This window comes from Salmo salar, chromosome ssa08, assembly GCF_905237065.1.
Source record: "Salmo salar chromosome ssa08, Ssal_v3.1, whole genome shotgun sequence".
Lineage (NCBI taxonomy): Eukaryota > Metazoa > Chordata > Actinopteri > Salmoniformes > Salmonidae > Salmo > Salmo salar.
The window spans coordinates 10,701,584-10,717,997 of NC_059449.1; the positions used below are offsets into that span (position 1 = coordinate 10,701,584).

The following is a 16,414-nucleotide window of genomic DNA, read 5'->3' on the forward strand; positions in this document are numbered from 1 at the left end:
ACACACACACACACACACACACACACACACACACACACACACACACACACACACACACACACACATCCTCTTTCACCGACAGCAGCAGAATCTCCTTGCCAAATTCAGTACTTGAGAAGCACACCACTCCGAGCCAGGTGACATTTGATTTGCCTATGATCAATCAGAAGCAAAGCCTCATTCCCATTTCCAAACCATTGACCACAGACATAACATGATACCTGCGTGCCAATCCACCCCATCTAGACTTGAGGAAGAGTGCAATTCTGTATCTTTGTGGTGCTGCAGAAAATTCTAAACGGATAAAATGTGTGGGATGTTGAATTCCAACTGAAAGCGCCCATAAACTGAAGTCAAACACACGTAAATGAAAGCTCTCCAAAAATGGCTCCCATTGCCATTAGCAAACCTGGGCTCATGTGAACCCATATAAACAGTTCTGGAGTTTTCTCAATAATAATAACGATAATGAATTACCGCAAACTACAAATTGTAAAACAAAGATTGCAACAGAGATCAAAACAGTATGCATGCAGTAGGCCTATTTTTTATATAAAATATATCAATCTTTTTTTTGATAAAAACAGATTAATTAATTTAATCCATGCACACTCTCCAAAACAGCCGAGCAAAATAATTGAAATGTAGCCTAACTACACAAATCTAGTCAAAACACAATAGCGAAATAAATATTTTCAAACCATTTTCTCTGTAATTGCTAAAAAACCAACCCAATCCAAGAAGATGTATAAACAACTAATTCTCAACGAGAGCAAAGGATCACATCCTTCTCCTTAGGTCCTAAATGGCACCCTAGTACCTATATACAGTAGTGCACTCCTGTGGGCCCTATAGTGAAAAGTAGTGCTCTACATCGGGAATAGGGTGCAATTTGGGATACTCCCTCTAATTACACCTGCCATGATCACTCAACTGTAGTGGTCGGTCGTTATAACAACGACAGGAAAGGAGCACTTGAGGAAACATGTAGGGCTTGGAATCGTCAGGGCTCTCACGGTACAATACTATCAGGATACGATATTTATTACCATTCGCTGTTTCAAACGTATTGCTCACTATGTGTCTGCTGCAGAGAGACAAGAGAGACCATGAGAAAATTAGTTTGGATCAGTCAGGGAAATAAAAGTGCTGAAAACATGTCGGTTCACTATTTAAAAAGAAGATGGAAAACAAGTCATGAAGGAAAAATACTGTAATTTTGGTGCAGGTACAGCCGACTACCGCAAAAATAATATTGCAATATTGCAAAAACGATACAATATATTATTTTCCAATATGTAACTGTATCACCCCCATCACTAGAAACATGCAGGCTGGATAGCGTGTGTGTGTGTGTGTGTGTGTGTGTGTGTGTGTGTGTGTGTGTGTGTGTGTGTGTGTGTGTGTGTGTGTGTGTGTGTGTGTGTGTGTGCGTGTTTGACTGTGTGCGTGTGCGTGTGTGTGTGTGTGTGTGTGTGCGTGTGTGTTTGACTGTGTGCGTGTGTGTGTGTGCGTGTGTGTGTGTTTGACTGTGTCTGTGTGTGTGTGTGTGTGTGTGTGTGCGTGTGTGTGTGTGTGTGTGTCGTGTGTGTGTGTTTGACTGTGTCTGTGCGTGTGTGTGTGTTTGACTGTGTCTGTGTGTGTGTGTGTGTGTGTGTGTGTGTGTGTGTGTGTGTGTGTGTGTGTGTGTGTGTGTGTGTGTGTGTGTGTGTGTGTGTGTGTGTGTGTGTGTGTGTGTGTGTGTGTGTGTGTGTGTGTGTGTGTGTGTGTGTGTGTGTGTGTGCGTGTGTGTGTTTGACTGTGTCTGTGTGTCTGTGTGCACGTCAGAAAGAGAGGGGGGAGATCCCCCCAGTCTGTTGACGCTGTAATGAACATATCTGTCCCTGGCTGGCTGGCTGGCTGGCTGGCTGGCGGGCTGGCTGGCGGGCTGGCTGGCTGGCGGGCTGGCTGGCTGGCTGGCGGGCTGGCTGGCTGGCTGGCGGGCTCGGCTTTAAGAGGCCACAGCGTCTCAGTCTCAGTCTACTCTACTCATTCTGCTCACAAAGCTGGACTTTGTAGGAATGTTGATCTCTCTCCAAAAAGCGTAGGGTGGGTTAGCCTCAGCTCCGGCCCTGGCTCTCACTGAACTGAATGGCTGAATCAGACCCAGGCTCAGCCACAAAGAAAAGAGAAGAATGATAGCTTGATCCAAACAAGAGAAACAAGTCTGCTTCACCGTTCTGTGAACTACCCCCCCCCCCCCCCCGTAAGAAAGCCATGGGGGGGAAACACGGTTCATATTTGTGACCAACCGTTTATTTACTGCAGCGGTCATTCAGATTTGAAGGAGGGAAACACAACACAGATGAAAACACACAGGTCAAACATATCTCTGCTGTGGAAAGAAAAGGTAGAGTTAAGAGAGATTAAAAGCAGGCATAAACAAGAGAAGCTGCGCTTCAAAGCATCATGTCTCCACAAGACCACTGTAATATCAGCCATGCTGGAAGGGAAATCGCCATTTTCAATTACTGAATGTCAGAGGAATTTCTCAGACTATTTTTAAATACGGTATTGTTGTCAATTCTTCTAGCCTACCTGAACACATTCAAATCAATAACACCATATATCAAAGAACACGCAGTCTATCTGGTGTCTGAAACTAAAACATTACATTCAAATTACAGAGAGAATAATCACTTCATTACCTTCAAGCTGAGCTCTTGTCCAAAGCGTTTTTTAATCAGTCACTCACACATAGCTTTTTCATATACAGTACTCCTGTGACTGTAGGCTACTCATATTCAGTACAGTACTCCTGTGACTGTAGGCTACTCATATTTAGTACAGTACTCCTGTGACTGTAGGCTACTCATATTCAGTACAGTACTCCTCTGACTGTAGGCTACTCATATTCAGTACAGTACTCCTGTGACTGTAGGCTACTCATATTCAGTACAGTACTCCTGTGACTGTAGGCTACTCATATTCAGTACAGTACTCCTGTGACTGTAGGCTACTCATATTCAGTACAGTACTCCTGTGACTGTAGGCTACTCATATTCAGTACAGTACTCCTGTGACTGTAGGCTACTCATATTCAGTGCAGTACTCCTGTGACTGTAGGCTACTCATATTGAGTACAGTACTCCTGTGACTGTAGGCTACTCATATTCAGTGCAGTACTCCTGTAATTGTAGGCTACTCATATTCAGTACAGTACTCCTGTGATTGTAGGCTACTCATATTCAGTACAGTACTCCTGTGACTGTATGCTACTCATATTCAGTGCAGTACTCCTGTGACTGTAGCCTACTTATATTCAGTACAGTACTCCTGTGACTGTAGGCTACTCATATTCAGTACAGTACTCCTGTGACTGTAGGCTACTCATATTCAGTACAGTACTCCTGTGACTGTAGGCTACTCATATTCAGTACAGTACTCCTGTGACTGTAGGCTACTCATATTCAGTGCAGTACTCCTGTGACTGTAGGCTACTCATATTGAGTACAGTACTCCTGTGACTGTAGGCTACTCATATTCAGTGCAGTACTCCTGTAATTGTAGGCTACTCATATTCAGTACAGTACTCCTGTGATTGTAGGCTACTCATATTCAGTACAGTACTCCTGTGACTGTATGCTACTCATATTCAGTGCAGTACTCCTGTGACTGTAGCCTACTTATATTCAGTACAGTACTCCTGTGACTGTAGGCTACTCATATTCAGTACAGTACTCCTGTGACTGTAGGCTACTCATATTCAGTACAGTACTCCTGTGACTGTAGGCTACTCATATTCAGTACAGTACTCCTGTGACTGTAGGCTACTCATATTCAGTGCAGTACTCCTGTGACTGTAGGCTACTCATATTGAGTACAGTACTCCTGTGACTGTAGGCTACTCATATTCAGTGCAGTACTCCTGTAATTGTAGGCTACTCATATTCAGTACAGTACTCCTGTGACTGTATGCTACTCATATTCAGTGCAGTACTCCTGTGACTGTAGCCTACTTATATTCAGTACAGTACTCCTGTGACTGTAGGCTACTCATATTCAGTACAGTACTCCTGTGACTGTAGGCTACTCATATTCAGTACAGTACTCCTGTGACTGTAGGCTACTCATATTCAGTACAGTACTCCTGTGACTGTAGGCTACTCATATTCAGTACAGTACTCCTGTGACTGTAGGCTACTCATATTCAGTACAGTACTCCTGTGACTGTAGGCTACTCATATTCAGTACAGTACTCCTGTGACTGTAGGCTACTCATATTCAGTACAGTACTCCTGTGACTGTAGGCTACTCATATTCAGTACAGTACTCCTGTGACTGTAGGCTACTCATATTCAGTACAGTACTCCTGTGACTGTAGGCTACTCATATTCAGTACAGTACTCCTGTGACAGTAGGCTACTCATATTCAGTGCAGTACTCCTGTGACTGTAGACTACTCATATTCAGTACAGTACTCCTGTGACTGTAGGCTACTCATATTCAGTACAGTACTCCTGTGACTGTAGGCTACTCATATTCAGTACAGTACTCCTGTGATTGTAGACTACTCATATTCAGTACAGTACTCCTGTAATTGTAGGCTACTCATATTCAGTGCAGTACTCCTGTGATTGTAGGCTACTCATATTCAGTACAGTACTCCTGTGACTGTATGCTACTCATATTCAGTGCAGTACTCCTGTGACTGTAGCCTACTTATATTCAGTACAGTACTCCTGTGACTGTAGGCTACTCATATTCAGTACAGTACTCCTGTGACTGTAGGCTACTCATATTCAGTACAGTACTCCTGTGACTGTAGGCTACTCATATTCAGTACAGTACTCCTGTGACTGTAGGCTACTCATATTCAGTACAGTACTCCTGTGACTGTAGGCTACTCATATTCAGTACAGTACTCCTGTGACTGTAGGCTACTCATATTCAGTACAGTACTCCTGTGACTGTAGGCTACTCATATTCAGTACAGTACTCCTGTGACTGTAGGCTACTCATATTCAGTACAGTACTCCTGTGACTGTAGGCTACTCATATTCAGTGCAGTACTCCTGTGACTGTAGGCTACTCATATTCAGTACAGTACTCCTGTGACTGTAGGCTACTCATATTCAGTACAGTACTCCTGTGACTGTAGGCTACTCATATTCAGTACAGTACTCCTGTGATTGTAGACTACTCATATTCAGTACAGTACTCCTGTAATTGTAGGCTACTCATATTCAGTACAGTACTCCTGTGATTGTAGGCTACTCATATTCAGTACAGTACTCCTGTGACTGTATGCTACTCATATTCAGTGCAGTACTCCTGTGACTGTAGCCTACTTATATTCAGTACAGTACTCCTGTGACTGTAGGCTACTCATATTCAGTACAGTACTCCTGTGACTGTAGGCTACTCATATTCAGTACAGTACTCCTGTGACTGTAGGCTACTCATATTCAGTACAGTACTCCTGTGACTGTAGGCTACTCATATTCAGTACAGTACTCCTGTGACTGTAGGCTACTCATATTCAGTACAGTACTCCTGTGACTGTAGGCTACTCATATTCAGTACAGTACTCCTGTGACTGTAGGCTACTCATATTCAGTACAGTACTCCTGTGACTGTACACATGTTGATCAGCAGGGTTCCTCTGTGAACGAGCAGCGCCCACATTTTAAACAGGTAAGGCAGAATAGGGGCTAGGTCATATGGTGTTAAGCTGACGTATCCTACACGCCTGACGGAATATTGGGCAGGCAGCACACCAGCAGCCAATCAGAAATGGTTACGTGGGAGCATGGTAAGCGAATGGAGCAGGGCGGTGTGAGGAAAGCACAGTTAAAATACTGTGCTATGAGGAAACGTCCGTCACGAAAATACAGAAGCCAATCATTAGGAGGTCTAAAAAGCCATACTAGCAAAGCCATACCAGTTCTTTAGAACACAGACAAAGCTGACAAAGAAACACCACTTCAACCATAACACAAAAAAATAAGAAATTCCTTTGCATTTTTCAATTATTATTATTATTCTGATTATTGTTTATCTTACTGTACATCTCAGACACTCGGGAGAGATACACCACTAGATCTTTGAGTAAAGGGTGTACATGTCGTACATCTTTAACCGTTGGGATTAATAAATGCAACAGCTGGGGAATGGTACATGTTCTGCTTGACGCTGGAGGGTCAATTAATATTGGCGGAACTCGCGCTCTCTCACGGATGATACTCATGAACGCACACACAACCAGGAGACCAGAACGGTGTGTTGGCCCATTTGGCAGCCACAACTCATCACCAACCCTGGAGCAACAGAGCAGTGGAGGGACACACACACACACACACACACACACACACACACACACAGTGGAGCGATACACACACACACACACACACACAGTGGAGCGATACACACACACACAGTGGAGTGATACACACACACACAGAGTGGAGCGATACACACACACACACACAGTGGAGCGATACACACACACACCCAGTGGAGCGACACACACACACCCAGTGGAGCGACACACAATGCATACAATGTTTAAAGGCATACATCATCTCTCCCCAGCTGGAGGAAGTATGGGGAGCTGGAGGTGAGACGTGTGGAGAGCCGGAGGTGAGACGTGTAGAGAGCCGGAGGTGAGGCGTGTGGAGAGCCGGAGGTGAGGCGTGTGGAGAGCCGGAGGTGAGACGTGTGGAGAGCCGGAGGTGAGTCGTGTGTAGAGCCGGAGGTGAGTCGTGTGGAGAGCCGGAGGTGAGGCGTGTGGAGAGCCGGAGGTGAGGCGTGTGGAGAGCCGGAGGTGAGGCGTGTGGAGAGCCGGAGGTGAGGCGTGTGGAGAGCCGGAGGTGAGACGTGTGGAGAGCCGGAGGTGAGACGTGTGGAGAGCCGGAGGTGAGGCGTGTGGAGAGCCGGAGGTGAGGCGTGTGGAGAGCCGGAGGTGAGGCGTGTGGAGAGCCGGAGGTGAGGCGTGTGGAGAGCCGGAGGTGAGGCGTGTGGAGAGCCGGAGGTGAGGCGTGTGGAGAGCCGGAGGTGAGACGTGTGGAGAGCCGGAGGTGAGGCGTGTGGAGAGCCGGAGGTGAGGCGTGTGGAGAGCCGGAGGTGAGGCGTGTGGAGAGCCGGAGGTGAGGCGTGTGGAGAGCCGGAGGTGAGACGTGTGGAGAGCCGGAGGTGAGACGTGACTTGTGTGAAGGAAGGAAAGCGGGGAAGGTTCAGGACAAATGATCAGGGGGTCGGATTCGGGCAGCCCCATCCTGCCCCCACTGGCGTCCAGACACACACTCACACACACACACACACTTCATTACATCCCCATCACAGCAAGTAACTGGCATAGACCGCTCACTGCCGAGGGTCAATGTCTCAACTTCAATTGAGCGTTCCTTTAATGTGTTTCAATATGGTCATTGGCTGGTGGTGCGTGGATGGTCCACTGACATAATATGTCAATACGTAGTGTCTTATTAAGAGCTGTATAGCATGTCTAATATTCTGTTACAGCTTTTTCATCAATGAGTTTGTATTGAAAAAGTGATTTATGAAATTGGATTTTTAAATATTTTTAAGCAGGTTGTTACCTGAAAATAGCATTTTGCAACACTTTGTTAGCATAAAAGTAAGCACCAAAGCAGGCATTCTGCAAGGGTGAACCAGGATGTTGTGTTCCAAACACCATCAAATTCAGGGACAGAGTGAGCGGGATTGAGCATTGTCGAGCCAACGGAAAGAGTACATCTTTTATTTTTGTTTTCACACCAAACACACTTTCACACCTCCAGATCTCTATTCATTGTCAGTTCACGGACCACATTTTCATTTCACATCAAACCATATGGTTCCATCTAACACAAGAGATTCGGCAAACATCTGGAAGAATCGTATATTTAGAACCATATTTTACACATAAAAGGTCTTGTAAAACTATCTTTGTCCAACCAACCACATAAGTCCACAGTGAAACAACCAGTTTACAGTGGGGCCTACATGTACCAGAGCCCCAAATAAATGATCCTACATTTTTAGATATTATGAAACAACGTGAGTTTACAGTGGGGCCTACATGTACCAGAGCCCCCAATAAATGATCCTACATTTTGAGATATTATGAAACAACGTGTGTTTACAGTGGGCCTACATGTACCAGAGCCCCAAATAAATGATCCTACATTTTTAGATATTATGAAACAACGTGAGTTTACAGTGGGGCCTACATGTACCAGAGCCCCCAATAAATGATCCTACATTTTGAGATATTATGAAACAACGTGTGTTTACAGTGGGCCTACATGTACCAGAGCCCCCAATAAATGATCCTACATTTTTAGATATTATGAAACAACGTGAGTTTACAGTGGGGCCTACATGTACCAGAGCCCCCAATAAATGATCCTACATTTTGAGATATTATGAAACAACGTGTGTTTACAGTGGGCCTACATGTACCAGAGCCCCCAATAAATGATCCTACATTTTGAGATATTATGAAACAACGTGTGTTTACAGTGGGCCTACATGTACCAGAGCCCCCAATAAATGATCCTACATTTTGAGATATTATGAAACAACGTGTGTTAACAGTGGGCCTACATGTACCAGAGCCCCCAATAAATGATCCTACATTTTGAGATATTATGAAACAACGTGTGTTTACAGTGGGCCTACATGTACCAGAGCCCCCAATAAATGATCCTACATTTTGAGATATTGTGAAACAACGTGTGTTTACAGTGGGCCTACATGTACCAGAGCCCCCAATAAATGATCCTACATTTTGAGATATTGTGAAACAACGTGAGTTTACAGTGGGCCTACATGTACCAGAGCCCCCAATAAATGATCCTACATTTTTAGATATTATGAAACAACGTGTGTTTACAGTGAGCCTACATGTACCAGAGCCCCCAATAAATGATCCTACATTTTGAGATATTGTGAAACAACGTGAGTTTACAGTGGGCCTACATGTACCAGAGATGGCAACAACAACAAAGAAATCCATCATAATTTTAGACGCTGACATAATGCCGTCAAAGCCTAGTGCCTGGAAAGGGAGGAGTCCATTCATATTTTAGTGAGGTTCATAGGGAAAGACAATTGGCTGATGTTAGGAAAGGCAAAATATATCTGAAGGTGGTTGGAGTTGGACACGGGGAAAAACGATAAAGCCAATAAAACCACTCTAAGCTTAAATAGTGTGTAAGCAGTGTGTGTGTGTGTGTGTGTGTGTGTGTGTGTGTGTGTGCGTTAATCCCTTTGAAGTACTCTGCACCTTCACCTTCTATAAAGAGAGGCGGAGTGAGAGAGAGAACATGTTTTTCAAAAGGGAAAATAAAATAGAAAACATACAAAGGGGTCTGGATGCTTGTGTGTGTGTGTGTGTGTGTGTGTGTGTGTGTGTGTGTGTGTGTGTGTGTGTGTGTGTGTGTGTGTGTGTGTGTGTGTGTGTGTGTGTGTGTGTGTGTGTGTGTGTGTGTGCGTACGTGCGTGCGTGCGTGCGTGTGTTTATGCTTGTGCATCGCGTGTGCATCATTACAGAGACATGCAGAGGGGTTTCCACTCTAATAATACATTGACTCTCTGCAGTGCTGTTCATTGCATCAGCAGCCATCGCCATCGGACTGGCAACAGAGCAATACATTAATGCATCAACACAGCCTGAGTGTTTTAGCAGGTGTATTGAGGAGAGTGTGTGTGTGTGTGGGGGGGGGTTCACTGGGCCAGAATAACATCCCCACACACAGCTGCCTTTCATTAAGGTTCACATGCTGCTATCATAACAAATCGCCTCCCTCGAAGAGTGGGGGGGGGGGTGTGTCGGGGAGTTTTTGTGTGTGTGGGGGGAGGAAGTGTTTGTGTGTGGGGGGGAGGGGTGTGTGTGTCTGTGTGTATTAAATAAATCACAAACATTCACCTTTCCTCTCTCCAATCTCTCCCTGTGATATGTTGTGATTGACAAAGTCCCAGACAGACAGAGGAGCTGTCCTCCCTTTACCTTTCCTCGTCCCACCACGCCACCACTTCACAAGTACACTCAACTCAGTGAGCTGGGAGCTGCTCGGGAGCTTGGCTGGGGCTGGTGTGCACTGCTTGCCCGTGGCGCAAGGGAGCCTCTCCTCTACCCCCATCTCCTCCTCCCTCCCTCCCTCTCTCCCCTCCTCCTCACCCCCGACCCTCCCCCGTTTCAGCATGGCTGGGCTGCAATGAGCCCTGCTCCAATGAAACACGCTATTCCAGGCAGAGTGTGGCGCTTGGTGCCGCCGCTCCTCTCCTCTGCTGCACTGCTCACGCACCACACTTAACAAGCTGCTGGTGAATCAGCCTTGTGCATGCCCTTGGTGGCTATTCCCTTACTCCCTGCTCTTCTATACATCTGTCGCTCTACCTTGGCCTCGCTTCAGTTTTCCTGGTTGCTATACCATGGCCACCGTCTGTCTAAGGAGAGGAGGCATTCTCCAGGCCTCTACGTCTCTCTCTTGCCCTATCGTTTGGCAAGCCTCTGATGTGAAGGACTGGGTTTTCTGTTCAAACGGCATTGATCTGATAGTATTAATGAAGCGTAGGCACATTTGACAGAATTAACACTTCAATATGTCACTGAAAAATGAATTAGAGGCTATATTTACACAGAATGAACCATCTGGTGCACACAGGGAAGTAACACCTACTCCTCTGAATAAGAACACACACCGCTGATGCGATCAGAATGACAAGTGGCAACCGTCTTTCAACCGGTCACACCTGGGTATGGATTTAGAGTGAGGATCACGGCGGCCAAACGGGACTTTATTAACATCGTTATAGTAACAAATGATGCCTTCTCTCCATCTAAAGTACCCCGCACCACCGCCACCAAAGGCCCTGTCAGAGGGTTTTTAAAAAATCACTGGCTACGTATGAGTAACAAATGAAACCTCAGATCTCCAAAGTGATCCCATCAATCATTTGAGAGTTAATCTGAACTAATAAAATCAGATTTTTTGGGGGGGACATGGGAGATCAACGTCCCCTAGTGCACCGAACTACGTCAGAAATTGATTACGACTGCACTCCATCCCACCCCACCCCACCCGCTCCACCCCACCTCACCTCACCCCGTTCCACCCCACCTCACCCGCTCCACCCCACCCCGCCCCACCCCACCTCACCTCACCCCGCTCCACCCCACCTCACCCGCTCCACCCCATCTCACCCCGCTCCACCCCACCTCACCCCGCTCCAACCCACCCCATCTCACCCGCTCCACCCCCCCTCACCCCGCTCCACCCCACCACACCCCGCTCCACCCCACCTCACCCCGCTCCACCCCACCTCACCCCGCTCCACCCCACCTCACCCTCTGAATTAGGCCTACCTGGGGCGTTTCATAAAGACAATGCCTTCTGCAAAGAAGGTGTGTCAAATACATAATGTTCCGATCCTCAAATCTAGACCTAAATAATATAAATGTATTTTTTTCGTTTTTCACAAACTAACTTTTGGTGTTTTCTTATTACCTTCAAAATATTGGTATTAAAGGTTATTGTTTAGGGCGGGAATTTAAATACAGCAATTTCCTCACTAAAAGGCAATTAAATATCTTTCATTATGGTTCTTGATTACCTAGCCTAATCATACAGTTCCCCTTTGCAACAGTTCCCCTTTGCAATTTCAGGTATATAACTGAAGGGTCACAAGATCAAATGACATACAGCAGGCATCTAGAGGACACATCTAGAGGACACATCTGTATGTGGATGCCAGTGCCATACGTTATGTAGGCTGGACATAGACTACACTAAACCAAACAGATGTGTTTACACTGTACGACAACACAGTTGTCTGCCCAACAACAGCCCTATGCCTGCTCAGAAGACCAGCAGGCTCCCTGTGCCTGCTCAGAAGACCAGCAGGCTCCCTGTGCCTGCTCAGAAGACCGGCAGGCTCCCTGTGCCTGCTCAGAAGACCGGCAGGCTCCCTGTGCCTGCTCAGAAGACCGGCAGGCTCCCTGTGCCTGCTCAGAAGACCGGCAGGCTCCCTGTGCCTGCTCAGAAGACCGGCAGGCTCCCTGTGCCTGCTCAGAAGACCGGCAGGCTCCCTGTGCCTGCTCAGAAGACCGGCAGGCTCCCTGTGCCTGCTCAGAAGACCGGCAGGCTCCCTGTGCCTGCTCAGAAGACCGGCAGGCTCCCTGTGCCTGCTCAGAAGACCGGCAGGCTCCCTGTGCCTGCTCAGAAGACCGGCAGGGAGCCTGCCGGTCTTCAAGGTTAGGCTATCAAAAATAACATAAAACTTCCTCGCACAATGAAAGTGAGCACAATAATTTGAAAAATAGAGTAAAAATACCACAAAAGATGTACAATACCTGAGTGAAAATGAGAGACAGCTTGAACAGAACAGAACAAATATCTGTCCGCTTTCTCTCTCCGAGAAACACACAAGACTGAACTATAATAGTTTAGCTGTGTATCAAATCTCTCTATGCAGTGCCAGATTATAGCCTGGTTAAACTCTATATGGCCCAGTCCCTGTTTAAACAAAGGCCTATTTAGGAGGATCCAGGAATCTTTCGTCGGCCTCTATCTTCAGTCTCATTACAGAACATGGAGATACCTTGGCTCTTTTTACCTACACTGGCTGTCTGCACCATGTCCAGGCTGTTTAGAGGGCACTGGTCTGAACCTACTGGAGTCAACCGCTATAAATGGTTTATTAAAAAAATACATTAAAAAAATTATAAGAGTGCAATCTAATTTTACAATGTTTGAAAAAAATATTGAATTATGTTATGTTGAATTATATGAAATGTTTTAATGGAAAATACTAGTGTGTGTGTGTCCCTATTTCTACTTTTTAAATTTATTTTATTTCACCTTTATTTAACCAGGTAGGCTAGTTGAGAACAAGTTCTCATTTACAATTGCGATCTGGCCAAGATAAAGCGTAGCAGTTCGACACATACAACAACACGGAGTTACACATGGAATAAACAAAACATACAGTCAATAATAAATCAATAATAATACTGAGTAAAGGTGGTGTGCTGATTCTGAGAACAAGATGCAACAGAACCTTATGCACCTTTTCAATGAAATAATCTCTAACTGTAAAGTGATAGTGCTGACCTTTAAGAAAAACTGAAAACAGTCTATGTACTGAAATAACTACAAAATGTTTGACAGCATTACACATTTAAACTGGTGTTTAATAAAGTGACGGTCTAATAAATCATTGTTACAGGCCTGCTGTTTCTTTAACCAATATAAACCCTTAAACAATGTTCCACCCCATATCTTAAAATAGCCTAACCTGGGGGTTACATTCAAATGAATGTGAATTACGGAACATTTTACTTCTGCTGTAGGCTAAAGGGACCCGCAGGCTCAGTGCCTCCGGGGAAAAGAAGGGCACAGGGCAAAGAAGTCAGCCAAATCACACACTACACACTCTGCACCATATCTATCTAAGGGACAACGACATGATTCATAGTCCTTTTTAAAATTAATGTGACCTGGAAGCTTTTGAAATATTTTGGTATACCGGTAGCGTATACTATTATATCGCATTGTTGGCATCCCGTTGGATAAAGACTAGGGTCTATATTCAATCCGAAACGCTGAAGAGCCGCTTTATAGCGCAATTGAAAATTAAAGGCAATGTTCCCGCGGTCGCAGAGACTGCATTCACGGTAAACGCGGCATATTTGGCTCAATGTAAATTACTTTCATATTTATATCTGCAATCTGTAACGCTTCAGCGATACACATTGAATAGAGCCCTAAGACTACTTATATGGGGTTAAATCTGTCAGGCTACAGCTTTAAGGAGCCAGTGAAGGGACGAAGCCAGTCCCTTATAATAAACCAACACACGTTATTGATAACCAACACCGTATGCCCAGAAATTATGACAAACGGAAAGCTTTACAGTGTACTGTTATGTGTTTTGAAAGGTCCCCATATAAACCGTAATAATACAGTGTATTAATAATACAGTGGAGCAACATATCATGTATTTGATGCCTTTGTAGAGAAGGAAGACAACGATGTATTATTTTTTCCATTTTATGCATTTGTCTGATTATCGACCTGTGCGCCAAAGAGCACCTGATACAAACTAACACTGGCAGAAAGGTTAAAGGACTAATGAGCAACAACAATGGCACTCATAAATGGCAGCGATGTCTGCCAAGTTTGCGAAATAGCAACAATGTCAGAGAACTAAATATATATATATTTTTTAATAACTGACATATAGTTGTGTGGATGGATTAAATACAAAATAAAATTACTGTAGGCCTTCAGCTGTACGCAATCAAAAGGCAATTTATATATATATATTTGTGGTGCTTATTTTAAGCACGTGTGCAGATGAACTATTTTAATGTGTCCAACAATGCGTAATCAAATAACATGCACATATGCCAGTTTATTCTGATCAAAGTAGTTCAGAAGTTTCACAATACACAACAGACATCTACGCTACGGACGGTACCTCAAAATATGAAATGGGATATTCCTATGGCACCTTTCATGTCAAGCGCTTGTAAAACACGAACGGCGCGTAATTTATCAACAACTCTGACAGGAAGTAAACACTAGCCATACCAATACCCGGCTAATAAATGTGTTTATCATTTGGACAATATTAAAATAAATAAATGACAACAGGACAGTACAGTTTAGGGCCCTACCTGGTGTGGATTTGTCCGATTAGAATCCCATTGTTGTTCAGTACCGGTGTGTCAAAACTTCACCAAACGATGCTCCAACTTCTAGGGAATGCGTCGCTGTTCTCTGAATGGAATAGTCGGTGGCAAAACAAAGGTTCTGGCAAACACAACTCTCACTCCAGCTATTTCAAAACGATAGGATAGTCCCGTAGCTTCAATGGAAATATAAAACATACCAATGTCGCCGACGGGGTGTTGACAGGTATTCACTGCCCTAGAACAACAGTGAAGACTGTCTGATCACTCAACAGTAGAGGACAGCGCAGTGAAAGAAGCAGAGGATTCGAGCATGACACGGTCCAGCAGTGACAACCACACATGTGTAACTACTGAGGACCCTACCAACCACAGACGACACAAAACAGGGGGAGATCGAGTTACGATTGTTGTAGCCTATCTGCGCCGGGAGAACCACTGCCTCCGTAAACTTCACGTCTCCTTGACGTGACAAAACGAGGAAAGAAAGGCTCTCTCTCACACTCTTCCGACCGCCAACGGTACAAGCAAGGTGGCTATTTTGTATTTTCAAAAGAATGGAGAGGTCTCCGGGTCTAGATAGATATTGTTGTCCTGCGCGCGATGGAGCGTCTCCCCCTCGCAGTCAGTCGATGTAAAGACCCAGTGTTCCCCCTGCTGCGTCCAATCAGTATGTATATCTAGCACTATATGGGTAATAATTTAAGGGGCATCCATGAGTTGCGTCGCGGTGTGATAAATGACTCCGCGACGGATGTCGAAGCAGATGAAGACGTCTGCGTTGGTACTGATTAGGCTACACACTCTGATAGTGGATTTAGGGCTTCGATTTGGAGAGGATGGTGTATAGGCACAGGGGCAGGGTTATTTGTTTAGGACAGAGCAGCTTGCAGCCTACATCAGTTGTTATGACATGTTAATAAATGCATCGTTTTGTTGTTTTATTTTACGGTCACATATTTGTATAAGTAGGTTGCCATAATTAGGCCTGCTTAGAGACGGCAGGGTCAAATTATTTGGAATTCCGTTAAACAAGCAGTACTGTACCATTTGGTGCCAGGTACAGTAATAACCGATTGTGTACTTTTTCCAGCAATATTACAAGATGAAACTGAGGACAAACAGAGCATAATATTTTAACATATATTGCAGCCAGCCACCCCACTAGAAAGTTAAAATAATGACTAGAATCGGACTTTTTTTCTATTCCTGCCAACATGCAGATGCAGCCCATGGTTGCACATGTCCTTTTGCTTTCACTTCGATATCAATGTTAATAGTCAAATGTCAGGAGGTCATGTCTGGGTCAAACAGTTGACTGAAACTGAAAATATGCACATATTTTACAGCCTTTGACATACACAGTGTACAAAACATGAACACCTGCTCTTTCCATGACATATACTGACCAGGTGAATCCAGGGGAAAGCTATGATCCCTTATTGATGTCACTTGTTAAATCCACTTCAATCAGTGTAGATAAAGGGGAGGAGAGGTTAAAGAAGGATGTTTAAGCCTTGAGACATGGACTGTGTATGTGTGCCATTGGGGCTCTCAGTGCAAGAGGTGTCACTACAGTACCTGGTTCGAATCCTGACTGCATCACATCCGGCCGTGTTTGGGAGTCCCTTAGGGCGGCGCACAATTGGCCCAGCGTCATCCGGGTTTGGCCGGGGTAACCCGTCATTGTTAATAAGAATTTGTTCTTAACTGGCTTGCCATGTTAAATAA

General features: G+C 44.9%; 1 protein-coding gene across 12 annotated transcripts in view; it reads right to left on the reverse strand.

Moving 5' to 3' along the window:
* The window catches only part of LOC106610060 (teneurin-3), a 435,054-nt gene extending 419,816 nt beyond the window's left edge, over nucleotides 1-15,238 (reverse strand). For 3 of the 12 annotated variants that reach the window (XM_014209189.2, XM_014209188.2, XM_014209185.2), the window contains exon 1: nucleotides 14,669-15,233. The gene's annotated coding sequence lies outside the window, so the exon portion shown is untranslated. Of the gene's footprint in view, nucleotides 1-14,668 lie in introns of all 12 variants that reach the window. The other 9 variants (XM_014209187.2, XM_014209183.2, XM_014209186.2 and 6 more) reach the window with 7 other exon arrangements.
* Between the last annotated feature and the right edge of the window lie 1,176 nt (nucleotides 15,239-16,414).